Raw genomic sequence first — 12,648 nt, 5'->3', positions numbered from 1 at the left:
ACCACCTCACACCACACATCGCTAGCAAAGCCAAAGTACCATTCCCTGTCATAATTACACCTTCGCCGCCATTTTCTCTACTTGCTGCCACTGCAGTGTACTCAGTCCACATAGTCCTTCCCCATCCCTCAACATGCATATCTAAAATGGGTTCACACATAGCTTTTCACAACTTCTCAGGCTCACCGTTCATACTCAGCGCTTCTTCATACAAATTCTAAGGGATCCAAATCCCTTAAGTCTTCAAAGAAATTAAAATGTTCAGCCAAGGAACCATTTGCACCTACATTCAAGAGCACATCAGCTTCAGCATTCACTTCCCTTAGAACATGCAATAAGGTAATAGATTTTTTTAAGAGATGGTTTGAAGAAAAAACTAAGTCATTTTATTATTGTATTTGGTCTGTATCTCCCCCTTTGGTAGTGTGGGAGATTTGGAAAGAGAGAAATAGGAGAATTTTTTGGGATAAGGATAAACCAGTAGAGAGCCTGTGTGCAAAATTGAAAGGGCGATCTCAAAGGTTGTCTCTATGTCCATAGGAACTCACAACTATACAAAGAATCCCTTTAATATGGCAGACAAACTAATCTAGACTAGGTTTTCACTCTTGAAATTCAAACTCATTCATGGGTTGTATAAGGTAGATCTCAGTGTTGTTAGGGAGTCGGTGGATGTTTGGAAAAAACTGGAATAGGGTTGGATTAAAATCAATTTTGACAGAGCTTTGAGGGGCAACCCAAGCATTTCAGGTGTAGGATGTGTGGCATGTAATGAGGATGGTAAAATCCTCCTTAACTTGGGTGCTCAGCAATTGCAAAATGAGATGAATAACAAAGAAGAAGTGCAAGCATCTTTGCTTGCGGTAGAAATGGGTAATAACTTGAAGGTCTCAAAGGTACATTTGGAAGGGATTCGCAAGTAATTGTAAATGCAATTGTGAAGGGATTGTCCCCATGTTGGCGAATTAGCAAATTCATTTATATCATCTGCTCAAAGCTGCGCACTTTCCATGATTTTCGAATTTCACATATCAAAAGAGCAAGAAATGGGGTGGCGGATTTTCTATCCAATGTGGCATGTGGATTGGACTAGTATGTGACCAAGTGGTGGGGTAGTGCAAATGAAGAAGTGCAATGGGGTGCTTAGGTGTTTTAAAACAATTGGTTGAGACTACTCGAACATGTAAGGAGAGGTATGGGAAGTGTAATCAAGTGTTTGTGCGGACAAGGACTTACCAAGGCAAGGGCAGTAATGGGAGTAATGGATAACTATATGTTGGCATGTTTTTCAATTCCAGAAGAGTACAGGCTTTTAATTCAAGCTTCCACTAATTCCTAGGGAAGCTTGCAAACTTTACTCCTGAGAGAATAAGGCAACACTTTGAGAAAATGGCATTAATGGGTTTAAATGCACATTTTGCACCATTTATGATGGGTTTTTTTCCCTTTTGTCGATGCATTTGAATGTGATTTTACCCTGTGGTGAGTTGGTGAAGTAATCCAGCAATGGAAGCAAATTTTACTCTGAAAATGAAAAAGCAACTTTGCCCTTTCCTCGGGCCATTTTCAAAGCGGAGATTAAATGGTATGTTCCTACACCAAGATGAGTTATTGACCAAGTGTATTCAATAGTTGTTGTGTAAGAATTATGGTGTGGTGGAGCATCGGTACCGGATGAACATGGACATGTACTTCCTCATAGTGCTGTGGGGTTTGGAATTCAAACAATCGTTGGGGCCAATTAAGAGGTGGTGGAAGCCATTATTCCTGAAGACTACTGCCTGGGACAAGAAACAATTTATTAGTAGGAAGTTCTGGGTAAGGGCTTTGACCTGTGTGAAGGGATTGTTAATTTACACATAATTGGAGGCCACAAGTACTTCTTTTTTTAAGGTGGTTTGATTATCAGTCGAGAGAAAGTTACAGGGAGGAGGCACAGATGGGTTGGGAGGCTCTGAAAAGATTTGTCAATCTGATGGAGGTGGAGGAAGAGTTGTAGAGAGCGGTTCAAGAGGCTCAAGCACTGGAAGAAGCAAAAATGAAAGAGGCAAATAGTAGATCGAGAAGAGGAGGCACTCGGACCCAGATCCTTCTTCCAGGTAGCTCGCTTCATAGTTGTTTCACTACTTTTTTGAGTCAATGGTTAATCCTTATTTATCAATATTAGAACTGTAAAAAGATTTGTATAGCCTATATAAACAGGATATTGTAGGTGGCTACTGTAATGAGCCATTTTTTGTGTGTTCAAGTGGTTTTTGCAGGGTGGTTTTCTTTGATGGTTAGTAGGTTGGGAAACAAGATGTTTTTTGAAGGGTAGTTTGAAGTTTTTTGGGTTATTTTTGAAATTTGAATAGATAGCATGTAAATTTCCTTATTTAAATAATGAAAATAAAAAATTACCGATCAAATTTATTTTTTTACATCCTATCAAAATATTATGTAACCATCAAATCAAATATTATTGCTAAGGTATCTCTCCCCATAAATAAATGTATTTCAAATTTTGGCAACCAAAACTATCTTTTAAAAAATTAAAAAAAAACGAAAAAAAGAGATTCTTCTTTCAGAGGCATTGTAAAGTTGAAGAGTTACTATTTTTTTACTATCATATTGGAATGAGCCTTCATATTTTGACAATCAGAAGTTAATTAGTCGATAGGCATCATAAGTTAATTAGCTGATAGGCTTTAAGTGGGAGTTTTTGAGCTTGGAAAGTTTGGTTTTTTTCTCGGAAATGTGCCATCCTCCTTACTTGTTTGCTTATTCTTGGTGCTAAGCAGCTGAAACACAATAGACCAAATGGCACCCTAGATGTGTTGTCAAGTTTGGGGGTACCCACCACCATGACAATCATCCAACCATCTGATTATAGCAATTTCCCTTGTCAATGATAAAATTTATGGTGTCTATTTTTATATATCAAAATAATTTTCACCAAATGCCAGTGGACTTAAAATTTGCAGCTGGTTAATTGAGCTCAAGGAATATGATGAAATTATGTTGAGGGAATTTTGTTTTTTTTGGCCTTGGCAATTGATTTTCGCTGGCAATGGAAAACAATAAATTAATAGGACTTGGGGCCATAAGGCAGCAGTTTCATGTAGAATTAAAGCCAGACAAAACAACATTTATTTTATGGAAGAAATTGGTGAAGGATTTGCCAAAGGCCATCCAAAATCTTCCTTTTGAGCCTCCTACCGGAGCTCACCCGACATTGCAAGCTCGAATTTCTCTAGAGGTAAGTAAGTTTTTTATTTTTAATTTATGCTTTTAAAACCCTTTGTGAAATTTTATAGGGTTGATGGATTTGTTTCAAATTAGGGTCGCAAGTAAATTTGTAGGAAGAGGGTTTGTTTGTCTTCTTGTGTAGTGCAATTATTGGCTTGGTTTTTTTATTAATGTGAATTCAAATTTTAATTTTGTCCAAGGCATGAGTGCTTGATGTTTATGTTGTGCCTGATTTGTGGAATTTGTTTAAACTTTGTGTTTTAAGCATTTTTTCAGGACGAATTGATGTTGCTTAGCAGAGGAATTTTGTAAATCTTGGTTTTGTTATTGTCATTTTTCTATTCTTTTTGTGTTTGTGACATAAGTGAATATTATGCAGTTCAATAATTTGAGTGTTCCAAAAAGCAGAAAGATGAATATATCCAACTACAAAGAGAGATTAAAATACCCAGAGTACAAAACACAAATGATCTGAAATGCTAGAATATGGAAAGTCAATTAGCATAGAAAAGGTTAAAGAAGATGATCAATTAGCAAAGACAAACTTTTCACAAGAATTCTGTTAAAATTCAAAACAAGATCAGCCAGAATAGACAGATCTAAAAGGACAACGAATCCCCACAATTTGATACTCCTACTATTAGAAAGTAAACAAAATTAGAAAAGGGTATAGACTTCTACTCTTAAAAAAAAACATAAACGGCAAATGATGTGAAAATGTCACAAAAAGGAGGATTACTAAAGAAGAAAACAATGAAGTTTAACAGTTTGAGAGTCTCAATGTCAAACACGACAAGTCCAAAAAGGAAATTACTGACAAAAAACACCACAAAACATAAATTATGTCAAAATACCAAGAAACAATATGACTAGAAAATAAAGATTAAAGAAAACAATGAAGAAAGATAGAAAGAGGAATCTGAGAAAGACAGAAGGAACTAAATTACATAGCATAAATTATGCCCCCAAATAGTTGAGTTAGAGCTATCCTTTCACGAATGACATTCAAGGGATGTGACTGAGACTGCACAAATGTCTCCATCAAACTAATTTGCAAAATTGTGAGGTGTTTGCCATATATGGGTGACAATTATTCAATTGCAAGGTTGGCCAACATTTTTGAGAAAACACCTTTGCATACAATGGAGGGAACAACGCAAGTAGGGGGAAATTTGAAAAATGGAAATGGAGGGAACAACGAGGCTAGATCCTTTGGTTCAGATTCCACTGCAGCTCAAGGGCAAGCGATGGATGATGAGGATGGGAAACAGGATGGGGACCCATAGCTACGGGACCCTCCTCCTGACTGCAAAATAGATTCCCAAGAATCAAGCCCCGAGGTGGTGAAAGTTGACTCAAAAAAGATCAAGGAGGTGCAAACTTCCAAACCTTGGAGTAGTCTTTTTGTAAGGAAAGCAATTGGAAAACCGACTGGTAAATCGTCTTTCCCCTTTGTGAAAAATATATCTGATAATAAAACGGGTAAACTTGCTATTGAGGTTCCTGATTTGGTTATCGATCACAGTATCTCTTTAATGGCTTTCTCTCTGGTGGGGAAGTTAGTTGGACCACGATCCAATATTGAGGATGTTAGGTTTTTTGTAAAGAGAAAATGGAGAATGAAAGGTTAGGTTGATGTCTCAGCCTTGTCCAGAGATTTTTTTGTTTTCTCATTCTCTTGTGGGGAAGATATGGAAGAAGCATTAAGCGGTGGCCCCTGGATGTTTGGTAAATCTTCTTTATCTATGAGAAAATGGTCTCCTAGTATGGAACTCAATGACTCTTTCTTTGAATCTGCTTCAGTTTGGGTAAGGCTACCAGGATTGCTGATGGAATTTTGGGTGTAGGATGTTTTCTCAGGAATTGCAAACTCCTTTGGGGAGCTTGTTGCGATAGATCCAATGACTGTAGCTTGCAAAAGATTGGTTTATGCACGCATTTGTGTCAATATTTCATAGAAGATGGACCTTCCTAGCACTATTGATATAAATTCCAAACTTGGATTATGGGAACAGACAATAGAGTTTGAATCGCTCCCCTTTGTGTGCTTTTCTTGCAAAAAAGCTAGTCACTGAGCTAAGGCTTGCCCCAGCAACCCTAAAAAACCTATGATGATAAACACCCACAAACAGGTTTGGAAAGAAAAGAATAATAATAAAGAAGGTAAAAAATTGGAAGGAAAAAGTGGAAGCTCTATTAATATACCAAAACCATCAGAAGGAGAGAGAAATGACCCTCCTAAGAATCCCCCTTTGAAGGAGAATAAAAAGAATGAAATCATGGAGTTTGAGATCAAAACAGTCAATACTTTTGAGGCTCTACAGATATAGGAGAAGGAGAATGATATCAGTGAAGAGACACTTGAAGATGGTGAGATTGAGAATATCACCGATTCTCATCAGGAGGGCCTCCAAGCTTCTATATCAAAAAAAGATGAACATTGCCTAGATGAATTTGAAGGATGTGAAATTAAACTGGGAAGGAGCAACAAGTTTGGATCACCCTAGGTTAATTTAAATGCGTTATTCTAGAATATTGGAGTTGATACGCCCACATCATCCTAGAAAAGAGGAGAATGATTGAGTAATATGCAAGATGAGCCTAGAGAGGAATGAGAAGAAAACATAATAGGGAATGACAAAAAAATAAAAAATAAGAAGGCATGAGGCCTTAATGGAGTGAAAACCAGGACCAGGTCCAAGGCTGATTTTGGTGTTTCAAAATCCCCACCGGGACGTAAAACTATGAAATGGCATAGGGATCAGGAGAGAAAGCAAAACATAGCTGATGGAAGGCAGCGAACTATAAAGGAATCCTGCCCTCAGGTTTCCAAATGAAGGTAATATCATGGAATATCAGAGGCCTAAATGGTCTCAATAAATAGGGTATATTACGGAATCTTATTCGAGATCAAAATCCAGATATTATCCTGGTTCAAGAAACCAAAATGAGTAAAGAGAAAGTGGAGAACTTAAGGGGCATCCTACACTTGGTCTAACCAAAGGGATGGTGAAGACCTCATTTAGGTAAGACTTGATAGATCCCTTGTCACTAATGATTGGATTCTTTCTCATAGATGATCCCTATCTGCTATTAATAGAATTGGTTCGGATCATTATCCCATTACTTTTGCTACTGAGAATTTTAAGAATAATTAGAGTTTCCCTTTTTAGTTTGAAAAGATGTGGATTTCCCACCCTTATCTTGAAAAATCTATTGCCAACTGGTGGAATATTTATGTGAATGGAACTGCCATGTATAAAGTTGCTAAAAAACTTTAAAATATCAAAGTCAACATTAAGATATGGAATAAGAAGGTCTTTGGTGATATTTTTTATTCAAAGAAAAAGCTAAAGGAGGAACTAGAATAGATCCAAAATTCAATACAGAAAGATGGCTATAAAAAGTATTCTAAAGCCATGGAAGATGATGTTTTAGTCAAACTCCACAATATCATCTCTAGGGAGGAAATCTATTGGAGGCAGAGATCTAGGGCTATTTGGTTGGAGGTTGGGGACAGAAACACTAAATTTTTCCACATGACTTCTCTATAACATAAAGCTGCAAATAGAATTTCCAAATTAATTGTTGAGGATAAAACTCTTCTTAATAAGGATGAAATTAGGGAGGAAGCAGTCAGTTTCTTCAATCAGCTTCTCACCGGGAACAAGGACATTGATTTTACCCAACAATATAATTTGGCTAATATCATTCCCAAGATCATTAATCCTACTCAAAATAAGGCCCTCTCTGCTATCCCTTATGCTGGAGAAATTAAAAAAGTTGTCTTTCGTTTCAAGGGGATAAAGCTCTGGGTCCTGATGGCTTCCCTATGTTTTTCTTCCAGGAATTCTGGCATATTGTGGGAGAAGACACGGTTAATGTGGTTAAAGAATTTTTTGGCTCAAGAAGAATCCTTAAGGAACTCAATTCCGCGTTTATTGCCTTAATTCCTAAAGTTGCTGGGGTAGATTCAATGGGAAAATTTAGACCAATAAGTCTATGTAACTCTTTCTATAAGATCATTTCAAAAGTTTTGACTACTAGAATTTTGACAGTTCTCCCCTTCATCATCTCTGAGGAGCAGAAAGGTTTTCTTCCTGGTAGGCGGATTTTGGACTCTATCATTCTTGTGCATGAGAATATTCATTCCCTCAATGCTGCTAAAAAGAAGGATTTTTTATAAAGTTGGATTTGGCGAAGGCTTATGATAGAGTGGATTGGCATGTTCTTTTCAGAATCATGGAGGCTTTCGGATTTGATGAGAAGATAACCAAAATTATTAGAGAGTTGATCACCACTCCTATGTTTTCAATTCTTATTAATGGATCTCCTACAAAATTATTTAAATCATCTAGGGGGCTCAGACAAGGAGATCCCATATCTCCTATACTTTTCACCATTTTGGCAGAGAGCTTGAGCAGATTGATACATAATTTGAAAGTGAATAAAATAATCAAAGGCCTTCAACCTTCCTCTGCAAATGTTTTTTGTTCTCATCAACAATTTGTGATGATACTATCCTCATGGGATATTCTTCTATTGGGGAGGCTAAGGCCTTCAAAACTGCTCTTAATTCTTATGCTTCAGCTACTGGCCAGCCAGTCAATTGGGACAAATTGGCTATATACTTCATGAACACTCTGGTCATAAGACAACAAAGAATTGCTAAAATTATTGGATGCAAGGTGGACATAATCCCTTCCACCTACTTGGGTCTTCCCTGGGTTTAGTTCCCCCAAACTCCTTCTAGAATATTCTTATTGACAAACTCAACAAAAAACTTGCTTGGTGGAGAGGTTCCATTTTATCTCAGGCTGGGAAATTGCAGCTCCTTCAAGCTACACTCCAGAACCTCCCTGTTTATGCTCTCAGCTTATTTGGTATCCCGACTAAATTTGTTGAAGCATTGGAAAGAATCAAGAAGAGATTTCTATGGTCAGGAGTTGAAGAAAAAAAGAGGATATCCTTGGTTGCTTGGGACAAAGTTTGTAAACCAAAGAAAAAAGGAGGGCTGGGGATTAAAGCTCTTAAAACCTTTAATAAATCTCTCCTAGCAAAACAATTATGGAGAGCTTATGATACCAAGAAAGATTAGAATTAAATCTGGTTTGACAAATATATTCAGAATTAGCCTATCCAAGGCGTCCTTAATTCTGAAGACATCCCTGTTGGATCCTTCATTTGGAATAGTATCATCAAATCCATAAAAGTGGCCAAAGCTGGAGCTGGATGGGTCCTTGGAAAAGGTGACAAAATAAGGTTTTGGGAGGATCCTTGGATGAAGAGTGAAGCTCTTGCTGATCAAGGCAACAGTCAATTTATTGAGGAATGTAAAAGGAGGTTTGGTCTTATGGTGTGTGACTACTGGAAGGAAAACAAATGGGTGAGGCTTGATGTTATACATGTTGGATTTTCTCTACTCCAGAAGGAGTTGCTGTCTTTTTCTCTTAACAAAGACTATGATGATGTTTTTCTCTGGAAAAGTAATCCTAGAGGTGAATTTACGGTTGCTTCTACCTACAAAAACACTCTTTCTCAGACCAGTGATCCCATATGGAGTAAAGTTTGGAAAAGAATTCTGATCCTGAAAGTCAATATGTTCTTTTGGCTTGCTACTCACAATAGGACCCTTACTATTGACAATTCGGTCCAAAGAGGCTTTAAACTCCCTAATAGGTGTGAGCTTTGCCAGAAAGAGGAAAAACCAGTTGATCATCTTTTTTTTCACTACTCATTTACATGGGAAATTCGGAGTAAGTTGTGGGAGAAATGGAAAGTTGATTGGGTTATGAACAAGAGTCTCAAGGATATTATCTGGCAATGGAATTTCCCCACCAAATGCCATATTATCAAGAACCTTTGGTCCTTGACCCTCCCCATGACCTGTTGGGGTATTTGGAAAGAGAGAAATAATAGAATATTTAGGGAAGCAAAGTGCACCTCTCATGTGGTCTTTGAAAAAATTTGCAGGGCTATAAAAGAGAACATCAATATTCCTCATAGGAATAATAAGCAATGGTTTGTTATTGATATGAATGAAATGGAGAAATGTATCCTCACTGAATGGAACCTAATACAAAAATTCTGTAGATCTGAAAATAAGAATATGAGAGATAATATTGTTTGGTATTTTCTTGATCATGATTGGATAAAGGTGAATTTCGATGGGGTGGCTAAAGGCAACCCTGGGAAGTCTGGTGGTGAAGGAGTTATCGGAAATGCTCAAGGATCCTGCATTGTGGCTATTGCTTCTCCTTTGGGGGTCCAAAATAATCATGTGGTTGAAGCTCTGGCCATGTTAAAAAGCCTCCAGCTTGCTTAGGGATTCAAATTTAAAAAAATTTGGCTGGAAGGGGACTCCCTAAATATCATCCAAGCCCTCAAAGGTACAAACTCTGTCTCTTGAAATATTACTAACTTAGTGGAAAGTGCTAAAAATTTGTTAAATAACTATGTTAGTATTATTATATCTCATACCCTAAGAGAAGGCAATAAGGTAGCGGATATCTTAGCTAATGAAGGGGTCTATTTAGAGGATGATGTTAAATATATTGAAGAAACTAATTGTAAAAGGGATGTTAGAGAGCAATTATTTTTTTATCGCATCAATGGGTCAAGTTAATATCATGATTATCTTTTGGGGACTGGATTCCAAAGACAGATTTTGGGGGCAAATTAACTGTTAGTTAATGATTGCCTTTTGGCATCATTTCTAAGATCATATGTGTGAGGAGGATTAAAATATTAAATGTTGGTTTTGTGTGGCCATTAACATAAGCTTCAAAACCACGAAAGAGACTCTGTTCTATAACTTCAGAATTTTATATAAGAATTTGGGGCTACACCTATGGACTATGAATTACATCTTTGGGTACTTCTACTTGTTGTTCAAAATGGGTGGAAATTTAAACAGGAATGAGCCCCTAGGATGCGAAAACTAGAAGAGTGAATGAAAAGTCTGGAGAAGGCTTCATAGATATGGTTTTACTAACTATATGGAAAAGCTTCACAGAAGCAGAAATTCGGTGTCATATGGTTTTGCTAGAGGCTGGAATAACAACAGAGTCACCTTGTTCGGGGAGATATGGCAAATTGATGAGGAGCTAGTTGCAGAGGTCACGAAGTATGCAGCCGAAGCGTTCAAAAATTTCCCGAAATCGGAGGATGAGAAGGGCAAGCTTGTTAAGAAAGACAACATCTCCTACTACATTCCCCAGCAGGTAAAGCCATTTTGGGAAAAAATTTTAAGGGTTTTAATGGAGTTTCTCACTTTTGATAGTAGATTTACTAAAATCTATAACTATCACTTTGCAATTCTTAACCACTTCCGTCATGGGGCTAAAATTTCCCTGCCTTATTACTTAGCGTCCTCTTTGAATGAGAGTCTAGCTGATCACGCTAAAAAGCCTAATTCTTACCCTACAGCCCATCAGGGGCTCATATGCTCATTTATGAATATATGAAGGATAAGTCTAGGGCTACCAAAGATGATCCCCTGGTCACCAATGCACATATTTCTGAGAGCTGCAAAGACTTTGATTCGGATGAGGATTAGCCTAATTCCCCTACCCATAAAAAAAGAAGAGTTGCTATAGATGATGTGGAAATAGAGGTGCACGGTGATGTGGAGGAGGAAAGGGAAGTTGAAAGCAAAGTTGCAAAGTGAAAGTGCAAAGCGTGATTGAAAGCAAAGTTGCAAAGTGAAAGTGACAGCATGAGGGTACTCGAATTGTGGTTAAGATTGATTGAAAAGAGAAGTCAATTTATAGACATATTATCTCCAAAATTGATGAGCATTTGAAAAGGGCAACAAATTGGAAATTTAGCATGATTAAGACAAAATTATGACAAATTGAATGACCAATTTTGTGACAAGTTGCTATGTGAAAATATGACAAATTAAGATCAATTTGTGCTCATCAATTATGACATGATTGAGAGGGGAAATAGCCACTTGATTTATGACAAATTAGCCACGAAAATAGCTCATTGATTGAATGACAAATTGGAGAGAAAATAGTTTCATTAATTATGACATGATTGAGCACAAAAAGGGGAGAAAATAGTGGGAAAAATTACAGGAATTTGAAATTCAAAAATTCAAAAATTAGGTGGAAATAGGAAATTAGAAATTAGCCAATTAGAAAATGAGGAAATTAGGAAATTAGGTGAAATTAACTAATAAGTATTCATTCATTAATTAATTCACAAAGGGGACATAATTAGCCAAAACAAATTATTTAATTGCAACAAGAGGACCTAGGATAAATAAAATAATTTATTTAACCTAGAGGGAAATGTCAGATAGGATTAAATGATTAGACCATAAAACCCTAGGAGATAGATTAGAAATGAAAGGATAACAATTAGGTCATGACAAAATTGAAGCCAAGAAAGATAAAGATGACAAGAAATCGACATTGATTAACTGATGAAGATCAACGACAAAATGATACGGATTGACAAAAGGATGAAATTGATTGATGACAAAAGACAAAGGATCAATGACTAATCGATCCAAAATTGGTGAAGATTTGATGATTGATTGAGACCAATGACAAATCAATTAAAATTTGATAAAAGATTGACTTGATGAAAGGTCGAATGACATGATGCCGAGATTGACGAAGAACAGCGACGAATCGATCACAAATTGACAAGATTGACCAATAATTGACAAAAAAGGATCCAAAATGATGATTGAAAAAGGATGATAATTGATCAAAGATTGATTGAAGATGAAAAAGATTGAGGACAAAACCCTAATTTGACACCAATAACGGTTGACGTTGTCCAATTGATACGATAAAGATTGATAACAACCAAAGATTGAAAGTCATGATGATGTCGACAAGACCTAATTGAAAATGCAAGAAATGCAATCAAAAGAGGAAGAAATCCAGAGGAATAACAAGATGTTGATAAATGATGAAGATCAAGTGCGTGACATAGAAGAAATGTCCATAAGATGTGAAAACCCTAAAATAAGGTCACACAGACATGTTAGAGTATGGCGCCGCAAGCGTTGACCATTTTTAAACGCCCACATTTTTCCCCTCTTTGAGACAATGCGATTATGAGTGTTGTTTCAAAGAATAGTAAAGAAAAATCACATTAAACATTGTCCCAAAAATGAAGGGCTACAAGGGTGCCCCGTCGAGAAATTGGGTGAAATTTTAGAAAAGACGCCAATTTATCAAAAATAACGCCATAATTAGACCAAGGTGATTGCAAAGACTAACGGAAGAAATGTTAGTAAGAGGAAATTAGATGGAGAAGAATTAGTGGTGAAGAAAATCTTGCTTTCACAAATGCACAAAAGTAGGTGAAAACCTTTACTTGATATTGCAAAACAGATGCAGTGCACCATGGCAATGAAGGCCAAGGCGATAATGCAATCCCTTTGCATAAAGAAGA

The sequence above is a fragment of the Cryptomeria japonica genome, chromosome 4 (genome assembly GCF_030272615.1).
Source record: "Cryptomeria japonica chromosome 4, Sugi_1.0, whole genome shotgun sequence".
Taxonomy (NCBI): domain Eukaryota; kingdom Viridiplantae; phylum Streptophyta; class Pinopsida; order Cupressales; family Cupressaceae; genus Cryptomeria; species Cryptomeria japonica.
This window is presented reverse-complemented; position numbering follows the sequence as displayed.